The 23,760-nt window shown below is 40.4% G+C and overlaps 1 long non-coding RNA gene across 5 annotated transcripts in view; it reads left to right on the top strand.

The window, feature by feature from the left end:
- The window catches only part of LOC129736893 (uncharacterized), a 344,917-nt gene that overhangs the window by 55,599 nt on the left and 265,558 nt on the right, over positions 1–23,760 (top strand). For 4 of the 5 annotated variants that reach the window (XR_008734046.1, XR_008734047.1, XR_008734048.1 and 1 more), the window contains exon 3: positions 13,071–13,151. The exons of the other annotated variant lie outside the window; for it this stretch is intronic. This is a non-coding gene — a long non-coding RNA (uncharacterized LOC129736893). The remainder of the gene's footprint in view (positions 1–13,070; positions 13,152–23,760) is intronic. 5 annotated transcript variants of the gene reach the window in all.

The raw sequence follows: 23,760 nt of genomic DNA, 5'->3' as shown, positions 1-23,760 counted from the left end.
CCCTCTGGTTCCGAATCTGTAGGGGTTTCAGGATGAAGTTAAATTTGGGAACTGGCTGCCACTCCACATGAGGCCAGAGCCATTATTTCCTTTTGAACTGTCCTTTGATTTTTTGGTTTGTGGTGTGTTCTGGCTTTTAAGGCACCTAAGAAGCAGGGAGATCTCTGCTCAACTGGTCATTTCACAGAATATACCATGTGCACTTGGGCCCAGCAGTAGCAGTAAGCTAAATATTCACTTTGCTACTCAGTGGTTTTCTGTACTTATTTTTTGTGTGTGTGTTACCTGTAAACATCATCAGTGATATAATTTTGTGTTTTCTCCACTACCTTAGCAAAGTTGGGGACAGAGGAGGAATTAGTGCAAGGTGGGAAATAAGTTCCCTGGAAGAACTTGTGCATCTGACTTCCTTTATAGCTGCATGTTAAGGTCCGTTGCAGTTTTTAATCCACTTTTTATGTTGTTGCAGTACTTTTGTTATTTAATCAAGGTGACCTGAGGTGACAACTAACCAAGTCTGACATTTCCACTGAAAAACTGCATAATGATTTATTTTGACAAAATCTATTTACCATGAAATCGTGACCAGTGATGCTAATTTTGCTGTCATTTTCAATTCAATATTCAATGAGCCCTTATTAGCTTTTCTAGCATTTTTTACAAGGAATGCTCTGACAAGCCTAAAATTGCATGAGTTTTAGGTTTTGGCACATTAGGTTTTGTTCTCTGATCCACTGTGACCAATACTACTCAGAATTGTCATATGCAACAACACTAGACCAAATGAACAAAGCATGCTGTTGATCAAAACTGAAGATTGTTTAGGCATAGCTGTACTCAGTCGTCATAATAGAGGAAAAAAAAATAGGGTATTTTGAACTCAAATTACAGTTTCTGAAGAGTATTTCAGCAGTTCCTTTGCCTCATGCATTTGATTATTTTTTCTGTAATAATCTGACATTGATACTGACTGACAAGTTTAAGTAGTGAGGCTCCGTCTTTTCTAGAGTTTGTAAGTGCTAATATTTTGTAAACCAAATTATCTGAAAAGGCTTGCTCAGCACCTTCACTAGAGGAAAAGTTCTCTGTAGTTGACTTAAAGTGAAACTTTGCTTACCAGTGCTCTTTTTGGTGGCGTAATGTAGTCACTTCATTTAGCTCCCAATTCTCCTTGCTTGTGCTTGACACAGGCATTAGCATAAATACTTGTGTTACCACTAGATGGATCTGTTTCTTTAATAAGCTATTGACTACCACTTGTTAAAGAGAGAAGTCTTTCAAGATTTCTCTGCGTGATATAAAGTATGTGTTATCTAACTTGTCTTTGACTGTACTTGCTTGTAGGAATGGCCATTAAAAAAGCAGGGTTTTTTACTGCTTTCCATGTACTTTCCATGTGTGGAACTAGTAAAAGCACTAGGATTCTTGAAAAAATATTGGTTTTATTCTTTTGGGGTGGGTTTTTTGTGTGCGTGTTTTGGTTTTTTTGGTGTGTGTGGGGTTTTTTGTTTGTTTTTTAAATTGAGAGATCAGCACTAATAACACCTAACTTAAGTGCCTGTATATACCTCTGAAAAATGTTTCAGAATTTTTCCTATATATATAGTTTGACCTATGGCAAACTGAAATGTTTATCATCAGTAAATTTATTATACATGGTCATTGGTTGATTTTATTTAATTAAAACAAATCTATTCCCTTATAAATATTTAAAGCACATGAATGTCTATTTTGTTTTACTGAAAATAATCTGAAACGGAATTGCAAGACCATTACTAATGTATTTTACAACAAAGGCAAGCCTTACGTACGAGGTGCAAAGGATATGTTTAGAAGCAGACACTTTTAACCGTTCAAAGGTGTGGTAGTTGCAATGTTTTCAATACTTTCATACACTAAGATAAGAAAATTCGTGTTGGATGCTTCACTCTCTATCCCTATGGCAGAAGACATAAACCAAAAGATTCTCCCATTCCAAAACTGATAAGTTCTGACAGAGGCAAGGGAAAGGGACTTCTCTAGAAGAAGGGGACAAGTTATCTAGTTTGGCATTGGCCATAGTGTAGGTTGATTTAGAGACGTTCCTTCCAGCGAATACTGTTAACAAATAATTAAAATGTTCATAGACAACTTGTATTCCACAAGAAGGGAAAAAAACCAAAACACTCTAAACCAACACAACTCTCCAAAAATTTTCTAAAAGCTTTCTTTGTTCATAACATGGCACAAGAGAATTATTAGATCTTCTGTGTTCTGCTGGGGTTTTTTTTGTGGTGGTTTGAGGGGTTTTTTTGGTAATTTTTTTTTCCCACAGACCATTACATTACGCACAGGTATAATTTTATTGAATTAGTATTTGATTTAAGTAGTCTTCAAACTATTTTTTTAATCCCTGGGCTTGAAAGAGAATCCTCAGCTCTCCACAGCAGTTTATGTGCTTAGATTTCATGTCAGTCTGTAATACTTGCCTGTAGCCAGTTCCCAGTGTTCCTTGTTTTATGGTATTAGTATTGTACCATCATAATATGCAAAATTTGTGCTTTGATCAACTGTAACTAGGCATCTTATTCATCAGTGTGTCTGAACTTAGCTTCATTAAGAGGCAATTCATTTCTACATAGGTGTTTCTCTAATGGTTATTCGCCAGAGCAGTTACACAATATACAAGGTGCAGCTGTGCCTTGGGTAATGGTAGTTTTCCTTCTAGTTCTGCAGATCTTCAAGCTGGTGCCAGACACAGCTGTCTTGTCTATTTAAGGCCATACTGCAAGTATTTGCTTATTTTTATTGGGCTACTTTGTTTCTTGTTTGCTTCCTCGTCTACAGCAGCAGCTGTCTATTTCTTCCAATGTTTTTAAGTAATGTGGATACATTTTAAGAAGCCTATTTCACACTGTGGAACCAAATAATCTTAACATCTTTGTGGTTTCAGTGACTGTTTTTAATACGTTCTTGGACTTAGTTTACAGGTATTGCAGATAAAACTTGTGGGTCTGAATTTTTAGAAGACACAAGTGAAACAACTTTTTGTGCCACCTAAAGCAGTACAGCAAAGTGGGAAAGTAAGAGCAGTAGATGTCAGTGTATCATGTAGTGTGAGCTTGACCTTATCTATCTTAACTAGCATTTACTTTTTCAATATACTGAAGTTCTGCATGTGTGTCTAACCTGACAGTTCTGTGCTGAATTAAGTGCAGTTGGCAATCACAGAACCTTACTATGCACTTACTGTTCTTGAAGTTGTAAGCTGTTAAACAGATTAAAAGGATCAATAGTATTAACTGCTTTCTTCTTTTTTTCAAACAAGGCAAAGTATTAGGGTTCAGCTTACTGCTTTATTTTATTGCAGTTTTGAAAACAACTGTTGTAACACAACTGTGATGCTACAAATGTGACCTTTTTCTAGGAAATCCATTGCAAATGAGTAATAGCACAGACATATTTATTGCCAATATGCATCTAGCAGTTTCTTAAGTCTGATTTCATTAACCTAATTGCATGTGATTACACAGGTATGTAAGATTGGTTTGTTTTACATGGTAGTCACCAGGTTCTTTTTAGCCAGCTTTGGCAGCCTATGGCGGTATAGTACAGCATCAGCTACTAGGGCAAATTGTCAGAGCCTCTCCGGAGTATGTAAGCTGTATGTATCTGTATATACTCTAGCCAATGTTCTTGCTTGTAAATACTAGAATAGATTTCATAAGGCTTCTGATTTAAATCTTCCTAATGATACTTAATTGTTAATTTAAGTCTGAGAGGGGGATTTTGGTCAGGATTTATTAGCTTGAATTATTGGCTCATTGTGGAAGCCTTTTGTTAAAAATTTGAAGACACTGTAGTTACTGATATCTGAAATCAGTTCATTAACAGTAATGAATAAAATCATAAAGTATAGGAGTATAATGATACCTAATGGCAACAAGCGAAATTACCATCTTTTGTTTGGAGGTAGGTATAAATGAATTGCAGGAGTACAACTCAGACAATACAGTTTTTCCTGGAAACTGAGTAGATTTGCTGCTTTTACACAACAACAAAGTACTCTTCAGTAACACATATGTAGGTATTTAAGTATAGGATGTTCTCTGCCCTTGATATCCTTCGTATTCTTAAATTTTGGCATATGTGTAGGTACTGAGTAGATGAGGCTATATAGAGAGGTAGTTCGCTGTTTGCCTGCCATGTCCATGGTATTTGCAAACTGTTTTTTTATGTGGGAAAGTGCTCGGTTTTTTTCCTTGCCATTAAATTATTTAAACTAGATTAACATCCGAATTTTTACATTTAAGTGCTCAAGCTTTAATTTTAGTTGCTTCTGGAGCATACAACTACACAGGAGTTTCAAGGTGACATGTAGCAGGCAAGGGAGGTCTGCTATATTGTTGACTGCTTATTATATGATGTGTGGAAGGAGTTTAAAGGAGGACACACAGAAGAACGGTAATTAAAAAAATAAGCACAGTGGTTTAGTAAAATGCAGATTGCTGTTCAGGCTGTTGACTGATTCAAGTTTATTTAAATTCTGACATGGATTCTGCATAAAGCAAAAGGCAGAAGTTTCTTCTAAACAACATGCAGTGGTTAGAGTTGTATGTAACTGCTAATTTTCACCTTGCAAGTGGTGAGTAAGAATAATAATTTTCCATCTGCAAAAAGTGCTTTCAGTTTCAAAAAATGTCAGTGCTTTAGCTGAAAATACTGGTCTTTTGCTACGTAGTTTGCTTCGAGGTAGTCACTCAGCTATTAGCTGAAGACAGGATTCCTAATAATCTGTTTCTTGTGATGCCTATCTCCTTCTATGTGTATCTTTGGTCACTTGTGATCAAGAAGACTTTGATACACCTGATTTGTCACTCCATTCATAAATTTAGCATTTGTGCTGCTGTTTTCCTTTCAGGCAGTTGTAGAGAGCAACAAGGTCCCCCCTGAGCCCCCTCCTCTCCAGGCTAAACAGCCCCAGGTCCCTCAGCTGCTCCTCATCAGACTTGTGCTCCAGCCCCTTCCCCAGCTCCGCTGCCCTTCCCTGGACACGCTCCAGCACCCCTACGTCCCTCCCGCAGTGAGGGGCCCAAAACCGAACACAGGATTCGAGGTGCGGCCTCACCAGTGCCGGGTACAGGGGGACAGTCCCTGGCCTGGTCCTGCTGGCCACGCTGTTTTGGACACAAGCCAGGATGCTCTTGGCGTCCTTGGCCACCTGGGCACACTGCTGGCCCATGCCCAGCCGGCCGTCAGCCAGCACCCCCAGGGCCTTCCCCGCCAGGCAGCTTCCCAGCCGCTCTGCCCCAGCCTGTGGGGCTGTGTGGGGTTGCTGTGACCCACGGGCAGGACCCCCCGGCACTGAGCCTGGTTGAACCTCATACAACTGGCCTGGGCCCATGGGTCCAGCCTGTCCAAATCCTTCTGCAGAGCCTGCCTGCCCTCCAGCAGGTCAACACTGCACCCATGGCCCCCAACTTGGGTGCCATCTGCAAACTTAGTGAGGGTGCACTCAATCCCTTTGTCCAGATCATTGATAAAGACATTAAATAGAACTGGCCCCAGTACTGAGCCCTGGGGAACGCTACTTGTGACTAGCCACCAGCTGTGTGTAACTCCATTCACCACCACTTTTTTTTTTCCCAGTGTAGAGTACACAAATCCAAGCCATGAGCAGCCAGTTTCTCCAGGAGAATGCTGTGAGAGACTGAGTCAAAGGCTTTAATAAGGTCCAGGTAGACAACATCCACAGCCTTTCCCTCATCCGCTAGGCAGGTTGTCTTGTCATAGGAGGAGATTAGCCTCGTCAAGCAGGACCTGCCTTTCACAAATCCATGCTGGCTGAGCCTGATCCCCTGGTTGTCCTGCACGTGCTGTGTGATGGTGCTCAGGATGATCTGCTCCATAACCTTCCCTGGCACCGAGGTCAGGCTGACAGGCTTGTAGTTCCCCAAATGCACCTTCCTGCCCTTCTTGTAGACAGGCATCAGATCTGCTAACCGCCTGTCTTCTGGGACCTCTCTGGTGAGCCAAGACTGCTGGTAAATGACTGAATATGTCCCAGCGATCACTTCCACCAGCTCCCTCAATAGCCTTGGGTGGATCCCATCTGGCCCCCATAGACTTTTGTGTGTCTAAGCAGTGTAGCAGGTCACTGGCCATTTCCCCTTCAAAGGGGGCTTTGTTCTGTTCCCCATCTTCCAGCTCAGAGGGCTGGTGTACTCGGAGAATAACTGGTCTGACTATTAGAGGCTGAGCTGAGGAAGGCATTTAAGTGAAGGCATTAAAGCCTTTTCTCCATCCTTTGTTTCCCCCTGCAGCCCATAAAGGACGGAGATTCTCCTTAGCCCTTTTCTTTTTGCTAATGAATTTACAGTAACATTTTTGTATTGTCTTTCATGGCAGTAGCCAGATTAAGTTTCATTGGGCTTTGCCCCTTCTAATTTTCTCCCTGCTTAATGTCATGATATCCTTGTGGTCCTCCTGAGTTGCCTTCCCCTTTTTTCAAAGGCCGTATACTTTTATTTTAAAATTATTTTCTTCCCCTGAGTTTCAGCCAAAGGTCTCTGTTTAGCCAAGCTAGTTGTCTTTCCCTCTGGCTGGTCTTTCAGCACATGGGGACAGCCTGCTCCTGTGCCTTTACATTTTTTTTTCTTGAAGAATGTCCAGCCTTCCTGGACTCCTTGGCCCTTCAAGACTGCCTCCCCAGGAGCTCTGTCAACTAGTCTCCTGAACAGGCCGTCTGCCCTCCAGAAGCCCAAGGTAGCGGTTCTGCTGACTTCCTTTCTTTACTCCTCTGGTACCTGAAAACTATCATTTCACGATTGCTATGCCCAAGATGTTCTCCAACCCCATCAGCCACCAGTCCTTCTCTGTCCACAAACAGCAGGTCCAGTGTGTGCCTTCCCTGGCCGGCTCACTGCCCAGCTGTGTCAGGAAGTTATCTTCCACACGCTCCAGGAACCTCCTAGGCTGTTTCCTCTCTGCTGTATTGTATGTCCAGCAGACATCTGGGGCGTTGAATTCCCTCACGAGAACCAGAGCTAGCGATTGTGAGACTTCTCCCAGCTGCTTGTAAAATATTTTTATCTGCCTTTTCAGCTTGGCTGGGTGGTCTGTAACAGACTCCCACCAGGATATTCACCTTGCTGGCCCTCCCCCAATTCTTACCCATAAACGCCCAACCCTATCCCTACCATCATTAAGCTCTAGACAATCCAAACACTCCCTAGCATACAGGGCTGCCCCACCCCCTCTCCTTCCTTGCCTATTCCTTCTGAAGACTTACAGCCATCTGTCGCAGCACTCCAGCTGTGCAAGTCATCCCACCATGTTTCCATTATGGCAGCTATGTCACAGTTTTCCTGCTGCACATGGCTTCCAGCTCCTCCTGTTTATTGCCCATGCTGCATGCATTGGTATAGACGCACTTCAGTTGGGCTACTGAACCTGCCACCTTTTTGTGGGGAGAAGTCCTGATTCCTATGGGACCATTTTCAGGTGCTTCTGTGGCTTCTCACACATCAATAACCCTTAAGTGTTTACTGCCCCATGGATCTCCTTCTCCTGCCTTCACAGACACAGCAGATGGAAGGACCTTGTTAGCACACTGTCCCTCAAACACTGGCGTGCTGCCCCAGGCTTATCTCTAGCAAGCCTGGTTTTATTCCTTTCCCCCTTCAAATCTAGTTTAAAGCTTTTTCAGTGAGCCCTGCTAACTCCTGTGCAAGGATCCTTTTCCCCTTTTGAGAGTTGTGCTCAGTGTCCATTGCCAGCAGGCCTGTGTCATGTAAACTGACCCGTGATCAAAAACCCCCAAATTCTACTGGTGACTCCAGGCTTGGGAGCATGTATTGATCTGCTGGTTTTTCCTGTTTTTTCCCTCATCGCTTTTTTGTGACTGTAAGCATAGAGGAGGACACTGTTTGTTCTCCTGATCCCTTAACCAGTTGTCCCAAGGCCCTGTGGTCTCCTTTGATTGTTGTTGGATGACTTGTTTCATTTTCATTGCTGCCTATTTGAAAAATCAATAATCTATAATAATCTGAGGGCGTGCTGGGGTAGGAAGCTTTCCCTTCCCACCTTTAGCCTGGTCTCCAGGGAGGCAGGAGACTTGTCGAAGTGGGTCCGGTCTGTATATTGGGCCTTCTGTTCCTTCTAAAAGGAAGTGTCCTGTGATAATGATCCATGTTTTTTCTATATGGAAGAGTTTTTGATGCAGGGCATAGGCTGACTTCAACTCAGTGACACCTCCGTGCTAGATGAACCATTGCTGTCATTATTATATAGTTCTACTTGCAGAGCCTCATATCTATCATGCAAGGGCACGTGAGAAGGTGGGGTAGTCACAGAAGAGATGTGACGGGCAGGAGCTTGTTGCAATTGCCCCCTGTTCCTTAAGTCGCTGTGCCAGGTGGAGAGAGGATAGGGAATCCTCCATATCATGTCCTGTCTGCCTGTCAGGACTCTTTCAAGGAGGCAGCTGCCTCAGTTGTGGTGGGTGCAGAGCTGAGAGATGCATGGCTTTCTGATGGGTCAATACCTTTGCTCCCTAGACAAGCTGGCAGTGCTGAAGCACACATCTTGCTATGCCATGTCCCATTCTTGGTGCTCCTGGTTGCTAGTGTTCCCTGTGGATTTCTTTTATAGGTGTGGACTACCTTGGGTGCTGCTGCTCCTGGCCCTGCCCTAAGGGATTGTTTTATGGGTGGGGGGGTCCTTGCGTGATGTTGCTCCTGATCCCACCCAGGTCCTATCAGTTGCTGTCACATAAGCTCATGGCAGCTCTCTTGGCTCCCCTTGAGGTTTCCTGGTTTGGGGAAAAAACCCTGTGCACCGTGCTGCAGTGTTCACTGCTGATGCTGCCAGCGCTAGGGCTGCTTGCCTTCACCTCAAAATGATGATGTGTCAAATACTAATTGCCTGTCTACTGTTTCTAGAAGGTACAAATAGTGAAGCAGTAATAAAACTAGATTTGACAGTGCTTTTTAAAGTATTTTCAAAATTTCTCTGAATTTTTATTTTGAAGTTGGTTAATGATAGCACGGTCAAGGCTTTTGTTAGGGGCCAGGCACGACAGGCTTTGTCTTAGTATGTCAGCTATTAATCATGTAGTCTTCTGTGGGGGAAAAAGGACAGCTCTATGTTTCAATACTGTTTAAAATAGGCATGCCACTTTTAGGGCAATATCTCATGTATCTTTATAGGAGGTAATGAAGTTGCAAATTGTCTAATCATTCTAATGCATGCATATTGCAGTTCTGTTTGGCAAATCTGCAATCAAGCCATTGATTTGGCTTATTTAATGCTAGCTGATCACGAAGGGTTTGAAATTGAGCTGTGACTGATAGGCTTTGTGAGCACCTTTCTGTGGGTGACAGGTTGGTAAAAGCAAGAAGCTGTGAGAACGGTGCTGTGCTTTCCTACTTTGCAATGCAGTGTTACGTGTTAAAGTTGATTTAAATGATCCCAGCTGGCTGCTACCAGACACATCTGTCTGTGAGCCTGTAATTGTGAGAATTCAGTGGTGCTTAGTCTAGTGCATGTGTCCTGGGGAAATGAAAGTCTGCCAGGTGATGTTCCTTGGAGATTCTTATAAAAGCACTGTCAGTCCACCCACTTCATAGGATTTTGTTGTAGTTGGACTACAACTAATGAAAGGCCCCAAACCCCGTTTAAGTAGTGAAGTGCCTGGAGTGCGTTGTGTTACTTTGAGTAGGTCTGTTAACTATGTTTTTCTTGCAGACTACCAAAGATTAATAGCACTGCACATCCAACAGCGAATCTACAAGAGAGACAGTATACTGCGACTTTTGATGACATCTCTACCTGCTGTATTTCTTAGGCTGTTTGGTTTAGTAGTGCTTTAAACTGTCACTCAATGTGTGTTCAGGAGGCTTATGTCTGTGATTGTGTGCTGACCTAAATTTCTATGAAAAGCATTAAGTTTTAGTCTAGAGAAAGAATAACAATGTCCTGGAATAATCTGTAATTCTCAGTATGAAGTAACTAATATTGAGTTAGCATCATACTTGGCATGCAAACATGTACAGTTTTCAGTTCTGTCACACTTGGCTCCTTTTCTGCCTAGGTTTTTCCCCAGATTTTGCACAAACACTAAGCTCCCATCACCTTTCTTCTAATCTAGCTGATCTTACTTTTGAGTCTGCAGTAATTATGATCTCTATTTGTACATGAGGACTTTCCTCTGTTCTCTGGCTTCTTTTAGGAAAGCAGGTGAGCATTACAGGAGGTATCAAAGCTCTCAGACTATAGATGTTATATACCAAGGCCTGAAGAAGAGAAATCCCAAGTACTATGGCATTTTTCAAAATGTGTGACCAGTGTACTGTATCTGGTTGATGTTCTAGTACCTTTACTGATCTCAGCCACATCGGTTTACCCTAATGAGAATAACTTTTTATCAGATAATAGGTCTAGAGCTGATTTGAATGCTGCAGCTTTGGCCAGTAATTAAAGCCTTTATGGACATTGCTAGCAGCCAGGGAAAGATGATTCAGTGAAGTTCTGAACATGGATTTTGGGAGGATGCTACACTTAACAAGTAGGTCAGTGGGGTTTTTTTTCTGTCAGCAGTCATTTGTGGCTAGCTTTAAGGCTTTGTGAGTATCAGCAGCTCACAAATTTCTGTCCCTAAATACTAATGAGAAATAATAGATGCTCAAAAAAGATAAAGCCCTTCAGCGAACAGTTTATGCCATGTTATTCAAGTTTCTTTTTAGCTGGGGTTATTTGGTAGTAGACTTCTGTGCTATGAAAAATGACAGATGAAATGTGTGTTGTCCCAATGAGTCGAAGAAATTACCCACCTAATAGTAATTACACTGTGCATCTGTGATGTTCTGCATGCTTAAGACTGTAGAGATGTTAGCTAATTAATCCTTTCAACACTGCTGTGCAGTTGGTATAGCTGGTACTATTATCTTCCTCTTTTAAATGAAGGAAAAAATAGAAAGGTCGAATGATGTGCTTGGTAGCACAGAGCAACCTCAAACTTCAGAAGTTTATTCTACTGCAGTGCAGTGCCTTGAAGGCACAAGCCAAATGGAGGTCCACCTAGGAGCATCGCTGCAGAGGCAGACAGTTAAAATACTAAAATACTGGTTGCTGTAGTAAACAGTCCTCTTTTTTTTTTTTTTTAATACTACATTACTCTCATTTCAAGACTGACTGTTTTTGTAGGTAGAGAGGACAGTTCTTGTGTCACGAGCTGTGAGAACAACTACTGATGATCACAAATTTAGATTTCAACCTTCAGCAGTGCTGGTGGCTTGTAACGTGAATGTTAATTATGACAAGGGTACACTTTGTCTGCCAGCTGCTCAGGACAGAAAACCAGCTGTTGGTAAGTGTCAACTGTGAAGCTCCTTTGATATAGAATTTGTTCAGAGAGTGAGCGAACAATCAGTGTTGATACAGTATCTTCTATGAAAACAGTTGAGCTACGGTTCTCATGTTAAATGTAACGGCCACAAAAGTCAATGCCAGCTGAACTCAAGGTGGTATTGTATAGTGTCCTAAGCAAATTAATTTATATCAGCACTTTAGATAGTAGATCTTTCAGGTTCATCTACTGTTTGAATGCTGTAAAGGGTGGGCCAACCTACATGTGGTTACTAACTTTGCACCTTGATAATCTGATGATAAATGTGCTGCACCTTACATGGAGGTTTCAGTTTATATAACTGAATTGACTTTGGAAAGCATCAGCTGTCTGTAAAACTTCTAAGATGAGTAAGTGCTTGTTGCCCTCGCAGCATTAACTATATTTTTTAACCAGTTTTGCTGACTCAGCTCAGGTACACAAAGTGCTAGGAAAGTTGATGTGCAGAAGGCTGTTTTTCTTTAATACATTTTCTTCTTCCAGTTCAAATGCCTTAAAATCCACCTGGCTGTTTCTTTCATGCCACAGTGTGGTGGAGCAAGGGAAAGCATGTATGTTTGAAGCACATATAAAACCTTATGTTTGTTGGAACACCCCCCTCTGTTCTTGAGAAACAAAGCCTTCTCATTATACGCATCTGTATGGTCTGCCAATAGTTCCAAAGCTTTGAATACTCTTAATTGATGTTACTGGATTTTTTTTATGCTAGTAAATGAAGACATCACTGAAGTCATTCAGTGCCTAAGTTTTGCTCCTTGGCAGTCAGCAGAAAATATGCTGATGTTGTGCAGCACTGTGCAGTATCTCTCTTCTTAAACTCAGAGGGTGCTCAGCTTGCTTTTGCCGGTGGATGGTATAAAAGGCAAGGACACAGAAGAACATAGATCGGAGAGATCGTCAGTCTTTGAAAACTCAGTTGGTGCTTTCCTACTATGCTGTATTACAGACAGAGTTGTAGGTGATGTCACTGACAACGTATTTAGTCTTGGTTCTTGCTGCAGCCTCAAATACCTTTTTTTCCTTCTCATTTGTCAGCTTCCCTCCCATAATTGTTGACCTCACCATGCATTTCTGATCAGGAGTACACAGGGGAAGAGATTTCAAAAGTTTGTTTACTTGCTTTGAAGGAAACTTGCTGCTGGCTGTAGAAAACATACTCTAATTAGTATCTTCAATGATAGTGAAACTGCAACGTGGGTTAAACAGTTACTGGCTGTATTTAACTATTCTGACCATTTGGAAAGGGTAGCTCTGAATCAGCCATGCCTTACACCACCTCTTATCAGTGGTAACTTCTGGATGTTAGAGGAAGCTGAGAATACTGGTTACATTGAAAGAGTTTAGAAGATGTTTAGGGGAAGTTAGAATATTGCATTAGATAAATTCATGGAGATAATAAGGGTGGTTGGTGATATTGCAGGGAAGGGTCGGAGGAGGTCTCTGAAATGTGGTATCCTAATTTTTCATCACTTGGAAAACATTAACTTCTTTTTTTAGTTAATGAGTGTGGAGGGAAAGTGACTTGATTGAACTGCCTGTCTGTTTTCAGAGCTATTTAACTTTGTGCTGTAGGATGAAAGGCTATCTTCACAAGCAGCATTACCAAAGTAACACAACCTTCAAATTGAAGAAATACATACTATTTATCTTTAAAATGGCACTTTTCCTTATTCTTCATTTTCAGAATTATTTTTGATGAATGGTCCCTTAAGCATCCTGTTTGGCTCATGAATGCTAGTGGATATAGAATAATCACAGTGCATGGGTGAGTGCTTCTGATATTTTTTTTCTTATGTCCACACTATACTGCCTGGCCCCGCTTGTGATGTACTGCTTTTGGATGCTGATGTGAGTAGAGGTGCTTTTACAGAACTATTGAATGGGTTTGTATTGCTAATGTTTTTTTCTGTTACTTGAAATATTTTATCAAATTTCTCCTCAGCTTTTTGGCATTTTGAAGGCTGGGAGTTTATCTGTCAATAGGCATGTGATCTGTAAACGTGTAGCAGATTTCTAGGTCTTCATTTGGAATTTGTTCTCCCCAGGTACAGGACTTCATATGTTCCCTTGTTGAACTTTGGAATTATTAAGTACTCGTGATTTTGTGCTGTCAGTCTTGTCACCCAGGCTCAGGTTTGCAGCTTTTACTGAGGGGTGTTGTCTGGTGTGTTGGGACACCCTAGCTGCCTTTGTTTCTGTATATTATTCTAGATGATACTCCTGTTAACAGGAATTTTTTTCTGGTAATTATAATAGTCTTTTACTGTATACATGTGTCTTACATAGTGCTGGGGCTCTTAGTTGTTCAGCTACGCTTTCTAGCAGAGCAGCACTTTTGGTTTGCTGCATTTGAATAGAAGATACGTGGGTATTTTTCTTCTTTCCTGCCATACCAGCCTTCCATTTACTGTTGCAGAGCAGCCAAGCCCTAGGAAGAGCCATCACTCCAAAACTGGTGGGACATTGGAATTTAATTAAAAATATTAGTTAGCATTTGTTCTAATGACAAGGCAGTTTGCTAGAAAGCCCCCATAAAAGTGAGTATTCACATCACTGCAGTGCTTGTAATAGAACTCTGTGAAAAAAGAAAGTATGTTAAATTTTACAGTGAGTATTAATGTTTTGAAGGGCATAATGACCACCAACACTGCAACTGCAAAGATTTGGATCTAACCAGCCCTTTGCACGGGCTGTGGCCCAGCTCAGGCAGCTTCTGACAGCTGCATGTGAGTCTGAACTGACGGAGGGAGTGCTACAGTGCCCAACTCAGGGAAAAATTTGTTCCAGAGAGAAAGCTGCTGAGCCTGCTATGCTGCTGTGATCTGGTATTCTGTTATTTACCTTTTAAAAAGTACCAGTGTGCATAAAATTTTCTGGTTTCTGAAAATTTGCTAAGAAGTGTTTGGTGTTATCTGTGATACTTGTACTGTTTGGCAGGTCTGCTAGAACACTTTTTCTCCTTTTAATGTTTCAGTGAAATACAAGATTCAAGGAAATATACTAATAAAAAGGGTTGTCTCTTGATCTTTGTATAGGTAGCACTTTTTCCATGTAGTTAGGCAAATGATTTGGTTGTGCTGAGGCAGTAATAACCAATATACCTTTCTAACATGTGGCACAATTTTCTTCCACTTAGATGCTCAGAAATTAATTTTTCTCAGCTTGTGATTTTTTCCATTTTCATCCATTCAATAAGTTGTTGCCTGTGTAAACTTGTATTATTTCACATAAAAAGAAGGATCTGTGTGAAAATAGCTTATTTTTTTTTCCTGCTAATTTGTGTGAAACAGATAATGGGATATGTTATTGCTGGATTGAAGATGGGGGTAAAAGAAGAAAAAGAGTTGTGATTCTGAACACCTGACATTTTCATTTAGCACAGAGAAAGAATTCCCTCTATACCAGTAATAATAAACTAGTTTACGTTTTGAAGGTGTATTTAAGTAGAGTGATTATTTTAGGATTGCAGCATTTATGATTTCATGAAAACCTTTCTCCCTTCTACCACTAAAATTTCATGTTATAAACTGTCAAACCAAATACTGCTATTATTGCATTATTATGAGTTAAGCAATCTATTTTTTACTAGTCCCTAGAAGAGACTTTTTCTTTAAAAGGAAAGGTACTTTGTACATAAACCCCCATAAGCATAGACAGTAATGACTTACATACCCTAAAGCCTGTGCCTGGGGAGAGAAATACAGCTTTCTGTAACTAGTGCTTAACTGAGTGTGGAGACCAGGAATGAGCAATGTTCATTGATCCCATGTTGTAACTACAGACATCTCTTTCAGTACCTGTGGCAAAGAGGATCAGACCTGTTCCTAAGCAAGGAATTAAAAAGCAGTAATTGTAACATTGCTTAAGAAAGCTTTTGGTTTCTTCCTTAAGGCAATCTTTCTGTTTTATGTAGCCAGAGTTGTTAAAGCTAGAAAACTGCTTCCCTTTGCTTTGTAGCCCAGAAATCTTATGAAGGATTATGAGCAAGGCTGCAACTTTTCTGTAGATTAATTGGTGTTGGATGGTATTTTAAAAACCCTGCACTGTGTTTATAACTGTGTGCACACTTATTAAGGTGAGTTGCTTTCTATGTTTCCATGTAGGGTAAAGAGGAAGGGCCACTATGTCTCTGCATGTAAGGTGAGGCATCCTTTCACCTTGCCACAAATCATGTCTACCCTCAAAGAGGCTACATTGTGAGAATTTTCAAATATGCTTAATCCAAGGGAGACGAGGTTTTCAGTCATGAAAAATATAGGCAAGGTTCTTGAAGTCGTTGTCTTTGTTCAAGTTTTCCAACTTAATTATGCAAATGCCTGACTCTGCCACCAGTGAGGGAAAGCCTAGCTTGTGCTGTCTGAAGTACTGTCTGTGAGCCCTCACTACTGTATTAAGTGCCAGCTGCACAGGTACTGGGGCAACACTGCCTCTATGGATGCTGTCTTCTCCAGGAAAGCAATGAAGTGATTGCTTTTTCTGTAGGGGTGCTTTTTTCTATATTGCTCTTCTCTGAAAACACGTGAGCCTGTGATGAGGTTATGACAGGCTGCTGGACCAAACATGTTTAATTTCGCTTATCTTTCAAAGCCATCTAAGTCAATTTCTCCTCTGTTGGTAATTAGACAAAACGTAAATGTCCTGTAAACAAAACCAGTTGGTAACGTATTTTATGCGTTGTTCTCATATGCTAATCAGATATGAATGAAAAGTTAGGCCTTCAGTGTGTGACTGTAGAAATGCAAGCCTGTAGTTCAAAGCAGTTGTTGTGTGAACAACTTTTAGATCTTCTTGTTTTAGGTATCTGTGCTGTAGGTCAGAATTCACAATTATCTACGAAGTTGGTGCTGTGATGGTGCTGTGCTTTGGAGATTTTTTTTTTCTTACCAGTTTTGTCTAATAGTCTCTTTCATGAGGCCAAATGTTGTCAGCTAAGAGATAAAATGTACTGATGTATTTCATTGATCTGCTGCTAAAAGTTAGATGGTTGGGGTTTTTTCCTTCATCAGTTCTGTTTTTCCCTGGAGGATCTTGTTGACAAGAGCTACAGAGCTCAGACTTCTTCTTGAGGGTCTTTTTGATGAGCTCCTGCTTTGAATGATTGCCTTAGCTAAAACAAAACATAGGTTCTGTATCATATCTGTACTGCTAATGCTTTTGGACTCCACACCTATTCTCTTGGTACATTTGAGGTGCCCTTTGACAGAACTATATCATGGTGTGCACACTGGAAAGCTCAGAGGAATTTTTGTGAGTGTTGCAGTGCACTGTGTGTCGTCTGCATGTTTGGTCAACCCTATGATTCTTAAAAGCCTGAACTGGCTGATGGAAGCCAATATCTCTCTTGTTGCATCATCTTTTATATCTACCCAGTATGAGTTAAAATACTGACTTGGGTAACATGTTTGCCAAATAGGAAGAAAAGAAAGACAGAAAGAAAGAAACAATTTTTGTTGGCATGGAGAAGTGAGAAACAGTAACTTGCAAAGAGGATGAGATGAAGAATCTCTCCTTCTTAAGCCAAGAGGGAGAGAATAGTGAAATACGCTACAAATCCATGCTGCAGTAAAACAAAAAGAGGGATAGTGAGTGAGCAGACTACACTTTGTCCTTGGTATCAGGCAAGGCATGTTGATCCTCTTTGGGCTCCCTTATGATAGCTGTTGTTTCTTGCCATTCTTGCTGGACTCTTACCCTTCTCAGAAAAATAGCTGAAAAAAATCTACAATGATAGTGTAAGAATATTCTTTTTGAGCAAAAGAATACTTGAATGGTTTAGATTGCTGAAGAGAACTATTATGTATCATAAAATGTATGTGGTTTGGTTTTGTTTTTTAATTGTGATTGTTCAGTGACAAACTGCTGTTAAAACTGAAGGACTATTGAAGGGCTGCAATGCAGGTGAGCTGACACCCGAGTATGGTGCTGTGAGGTATTACCTGTTATTTGGACTGGTTATCTCAAAAACCTGTCGAGTTACTTGAGTGTATAATCTCCAGTTTTCTTGTGGCTCCCCATGAGCTACAATTGCTTGCTATGTAAACTTACTTAATGTAACAGAAAACTTTTAGCAGTGGTTGGGAATTTTTTAGCAGGTGATATTTCTCATCATTTCAGCACCACTGAAGAATTGAACCATAGTGTGAGTGGTGTTTCCCTATTTTAATAATGTGGAAAGATAGGAAATTATACCTACCTTCATTGTGTTTAGCATGGTGGTTGGTGAATTGCATTACTATGCCTTTCCCATGCTCTTAGGCATGGGCAAGGACATTTTTAGGCAAAACCAGATTTGATGTATACTACTTCATGTAATCTTCTTTAGTTCAGTGCCTCTGAGATCTGCCAACAAAGCTGTTAAGTAATCCTAGATTGTTCACCACTTAAATCAGAAAACTGTTCTTTTATGATACTTCCCTTCCCCCCCTTTCTTTCTTGAGCTGTCTGGTTTTATCTTTCTAGGAAGATAACTGTCCTTAATTTCTGGTAGCAGAACTGGATTTTGTGGATTACATTGGTTTCCATTATCTATATCATATACTTACCAGAGATTCTGTCCATATTTCTTACAAGCTCTCTATTTGCAATATAATGTCAAGTAATTGGAAGGAATGAGCTGTTGGTAAAGCTGTGTTATGGTAGGATTTTTTTATGCCTGTTCTGTGGAACAGTTTAGAAATTGTGCCTGGATGAGTTTAGCTGCAATGGTACTAAGTGAATTTAGGATTTTCATGTCTGAATTCTAAACATCTTGTACTGAAATGTTTACAGGCTTTTTAGATACACTTGTTACCTGGAGCACAGCTCCTTTGACGGCTTTGAAAAGCAGGTAATGATGAAAACAGTGTGCCTGTGTTTCTAATGCTGTTTTAGAGTAGGTCTACGAAATTCTGTTCTTTTAAGACAGATGGCATAGATGCTCACTACCACCAAAAGGCAAGAAAAGAATTGATAAAATCGCTTAATAAAAATGCTTTTCTACTCCTGCTAGTGAGGCACCTAAGGTTTATATTAAATAACCTATGAAATCAAAATAATGAGGAGACAAGCATGCATGAGATTCTTGAGGTTGTTAAAATTGGTATTTAGGTCTCCAGTAAAATATAATTGTTCCTGGTTTATGTTTTTTCTTAAATACAGTGATTCAATTAATTATTTCCATTTTCTTTCTCCATCTGTAAATCCTAATGTATTTATTGTTATTTTTACTTTTACTCTGTAGAGTTGCATTTGTATTCCTTGGTTTTTTGCACGTGAAAGTGTGAGGTTGGTATTTTTTGGTTTTTTGTAAACTGTCTGTATCTGCATTGGAGAATATGGGTAGTGCAGCTTGCGGTGCTTTTCATCTACAAGGTCTGCATTCTTAACTCAGGGTGGGTAATCTCACCCTGCCTACTAGCTCAGGTATGAGGTTCTGTAGTGACTTTGTTATAAAGGCACTTTACAAACTGTATGGACAATGTTTTTTCTGCAATAAAAGCCACTCCAAGGAGAGAGCAGTCATTTTGCAGCCCACATGAATCCTGTGGAGACATGTGGAGGCAGAATTTTGGTACCAGTTTAGGGCACTGCTAAGGGGGTTGTTCTTGCAAATGTGGCTGCAGGCAACAAGTGTTCCAGAAACTGGTGCCAGATCTTTAAAATGAATGCAAGTTCTGAATATGCTACCATTGTTTTAAAAAATGGGTTGTGAAATGCTTTGTTCTTGCTGCTGTGTCCTTGAACCATGTGATTACAGGTCTTAGTGCTTTTTTTTGTTGTTTTGTTTTCCAACAGTCTTCCAGCTTAGGGCTTTTTCCGTGCTCACATGTTAATGCGATGACTTAACTGAGTGAAGTATCATACTTCACAGCTGCATCTCATGTTCCCACTGCTTATGTCACTACTGAAGTGGTCTTCAGTTAGACTTCCCTCTATGGCTTGTCTGGGTAGGATTTAAAAAGAATACATTCCTTCTTCCTGACTGTTTTATTACCTAATGTATCTGACTGCAGAAGTTTCTTTGTATGAGGAAGGCTCAGGCTGCTGTTCCAAGGTCTTTTAGTGTATCTTTTGTCAGGGAGTTTGTGAGATTATCACCTTGTCTTTCAGCAGTGATTTAGGACATCTACTGTTCTGTACAAGATCATTGTTTCATGCTTGTAGCTAGTTTGATATCTGCTAGCTTAGGGCACATGTGCTTCTGGAGGAAGCGTCATCTTGTGGAGAGGTCCTGACGTGTCCTATATACAAATCCAGTCAAGCTGTGAATATTTCTCCAGTTCAACACCCTACACCCACAGAAAATGGAGCTATTCTCTGTCTTGAGAGGCAGTTGTAACATCAACAACCATGGAAGGTGATGGCCTGGCACTGCTGTGGCTGGTAGCGGATAATTCAAGTCATCAGTGGGAAAAACTAAACAACAACAATTTGTCAGTGCCTCGCAGTGATAAGGAGGCAGAAATCTGGAAGGAGACTGCAACTGCACCATATTGCGTAGTGAAAGCCATCTCAAAAATAAGACAAAAGAAAGAGAAAGCCAGAAGATGAGTTTATAGCTGGGTGTAATCAGTCTAGACAAGGTGCCTACACTGAGAAGGATAAATAATACAGATAATTAAATATATGAGTTAGCCAAGTGAATGTCACCACCATCACATCTGTGTTGATTGATCTCTTCAGTAATCTAGCAAACACACCAGTGTCTCCCTTCTGTTTGTCAGTTCTTATTACCTACCTCCGTTTTGTTTCTTTTATTATCTGCTGCTGCTGCATATTTATTCTTCCATCTCCAGCACTTAGCTGCTGAAGTAAGTGCCAGCCTTTGCCATGACCAATGGACTTTTCCTTGCCTTAAATGCTGTAAGCTGAAAAGATGTCTTCAGTGGAGCCCTGAGATACGCTGTTGGGCTGTGTAAGTCTTTTCTCCAGAAGTAACCCTGGCAGAGCGCACAGTGTGACACCTGTTGTGAGTACGTGCAGCCCCACAGAAAGCTCTGCCTGTTGAGAGCTCTTCTGCCTCTGTCTGCAATGCAGCTCAGGTTTCAAAGTAGCACTGTATCAATTGCGGTGCTGGAAAACTGTAAAACTTCCATTCAGCTCATAATGTGATTATAATGAAAAATGGTTTTTTAACTTCCTAATTTCATTTTGTTAATTTTTTAAAAAATCAAAAGTATCCTTATTGGACTATTGGCCTGAGCATAGGAATAAAGGGTGAAATAAATACAACTAGTGGTTATTATGTTGTTGTTCTGTATGTGTTCCTTGTTTACCAATTATATCTTACCTTTAGGGTAATCAACTGTAAATATCCACAGTGATTTGAACACCAAATGGTACTTATCCTAGAAGTACACCCGAGTAATCTATGCACATACATTAGGAGTATGCCAAAGTGTTTACTTAGACTTTAATGTGATGTTCTGTATAATTTTCACATAGATTAGATACTGCAGGAAGCTTGCATGTATTTCTCCCCTAAAAGCTATATTCAATAATAATGGGTAGTATTTATAGCAGTTGTGGTGAATTAGAGAACTGATTGGCTGAACTACTTGATTACTGCTCACTTAGCATCTATGCTTCTGCCAAATCTCTCTGTGAAATTCTGCATGGAGGTTTGTGTGTTGAAATATGCCTGTACCAGCCGGGAGCATCTGAGGACAATAGGGGATTGCATAGGCAGTACAGAAGTCAAATTAGTGTTTGCAGCATGTGCAACTTTTGTCAGCCAGAAATATTGTTTGTAAAAAATGACTCATCAGCCTTGTGTGCTTGAAATAGTTGTATGTTGTTTTTAAGCATGTAAAAAATGACGATTGTACCACTCCACCAGGAGCAGATGTTTCAGGAACATAGATACAGTCCCATGAGTACCTTCTCAGCCATAGAACTAAAAATCTTTAGATTCATGAAGTGTCTACAGGTGCTCCTCTTCTGCTAATCTTGTCACACCAGCAGTAAGATGTACATTATATGTTCTCCCAAGGTGTGGCAAAGGTCTTGAGTGTAAGCAAGTAACAATTTTTGGCATACTGTTCAATATCTGCTCACTTTATGTAGCGCATATAAGTGGATAGAGAGTGCTTTAAGATCTTGAGTGAAAGAAGCAGCTAAATCTCCTAGTATTTCTTTCAAGATTAGGTACTTGGGTTCATTTCAGAGACTGTTTCTGAAGATTCTCTTCACAAGAAAAAGGACATATGACATTTGAGATTTGTTGACTCTTTTTATCCTCCAAGTGTTATGTAATGTGTTTGAGCACAACAAAATTGGCAATGTAAAAAACTTCACAAGAAAATAAATGTTTGCATATTCTCATTGAGGGAGTATGAAGTGTCACACAGCAGTGTGCCTATTACGTAAAACTGATCAGAATTGCATTTATTCTAATGTGCCTAACAAGTGTAGTGGAGTTACTGTTACACACTGAAAATACCAGTGTGTTCCCGTATGTTATCTGCAGAAGGAAGAAGATCCCTTTTTGAATATTAAAGCAACGTTGTTTCTCATAGTTATACCGATATGCCAAATAATATATATAATTGATTTCTTTAAAGCTAGGTTGACTATTTTTGTAAATAAAATGTAGTATCACAAAGCACAATAGACAAATTCATTGCTATATCCACATAGTATATAAACACATTTAAGCAAACAGTTAAATCAGGTATAGAGTGAGTTTGCATTGCTGCAGCTGTAGTGTAGTCAGCATGCAGATGAATCTGATACTTTATTTCTCTTAGTTGTAAAACCTGGAAAGAAGAAAGGAGGGGAACAAAACCCAGATATTTTCGCCTGGTTTTGTTGCTTTAAAAAGTGTTCTTTTTCAGTTCTACATTTCTTTTTCAGCTCCATACCTGTTAGGAATAGTTCTCTGATCACTTTTGTGCTTCACTGCTCGCTTTACTTACCAAGCTATATACAGTTCTTGACTGTTAGTAGCGGGGGTGGCCTTCCTTTTGCCTCTTATGGAGCCACATGGAGTTCTGCATTCATATTTCCTCCCGGTGCATGTCAGCTGTGTGTTACCCAGAGCCTTGCACTGCTGGTGTTTGTGGCCTCGTCATGAGAAAAGCTTTGGACAAGTAGGGGGAACCTGCCCTTGGCTCTGCACATTCAGTAGGTACACTGTTCTCGCTTGTTCTGCTGGAAAGCATTGAGCTGTGTTAATAATTGTGCTGAAGCTAGACATAAGCTCAGGAGTATCTCTAGAAAAGGTAAAGGAATGCACACTATGTGTTTATGTCTAGGGTGGTGCCTGCCCAGAAAAAGGACCTCTAGTGTATTTTTTAGGTCAGGAGAAAGATCATCTTTACTTGGGTCTGGCACAGTGTGCACTGCTATGATTTCTCAAGCTCTTACTGTGGCATTTGAACCTAGTTGTAGGGTAACTTTAGGCTAAAGTGCAATTAATCTCAGTTCCTTATATAGACTATTAATAATACTAGCAGTATCAAAACTATGTCAATATTGGTACTGTCTATCATATGGACAGAGTCTGTATGGTTCCAAATTTCTCATCACAGGTAGATGAGCAAGAAGACGTGGGAGGTACCAGATGTAGAGATGTACTTTACATATTTCACATGAGAAAGGAGCGAGTGCTTGTGTTACCTTGTAAGTTAATACTACTAAGCAGAAGGCAGACCCGCAAGCTGCCAGGGTGCCTACGTTAGTCCCCAAGGGAAGTGTGATGTGAAGAGGTAACCTGATGCAATGTGTTATTCTCCACTTCAGTAGCACAGATTGTTACTTTTCATGTTTTGCCACACTGGCGCTGAAGTGGATGATTTTTTGATTTGAGATTGTCTGTTTGTTCCAAGAGGAAGAAAAGTAGTTGTATACAGTCATTACTATTTAACAAACCTTTCATGAGTAAGAATATTTAATAATGTCTGGAAATTTGTGACTGTGAGGAAGGAAAGGATGAGAAGTATGTGTCTACTTCTGTTTTTAAGATTGTATTTATGGTTTTATGTCATTACCTTAAATAGTGCAGCACAGTGCAACTTCTCTTCCATGTACTGCGTTAATCGCTAGCCCTGCAGAGGTGGCCAGCTGTCACAGTCAGCAAGGCAGATAGCGTCCTCAGCAAGATTGGCTGGAGTGCTGTACAGATGTCTTCCAACCCCTTTTCCACCTCAGTAGCAACAGCAAATAATCCTGCTAGGTTCCTTGGCTCTAGCTGATGCTGGTCACAGGAAGACACCAAGATCATTGGCTATGATCTGTGATCATAGCTCAACATTGGAAGGAACTAGTTGCTTAATGTGTAACTATTTAGTGTTTACTCTGGGAATGCAGTCCAAGGCTGTTATGCAGTTTTAGGATCTGGTTCTTGATTGATTAATGAGCAATTTGTAATTCCTACCTATTTTTGGTGTCAAAAA

The sequence above is a fragment of the Falco cherrug genome, chromosome 9 (genome assembly GCF_023634085.1).
Source record: "Falco cherrug isolate bFalChe1 chromosome 9, bFalChe1.pri, whole genome shotgun sequence".
NCBI classification, from domain to species: Eukaryota; Metazoa; Chordata; class Aves; order Falconiformes; family Falconidae; genus Falco; species Falco cherrug.
The sequence above is the reverse complement of the archived record's forward strand: the minus strand, read 5'-3'. Positions and strand labels throughout refer to the sequence as shown.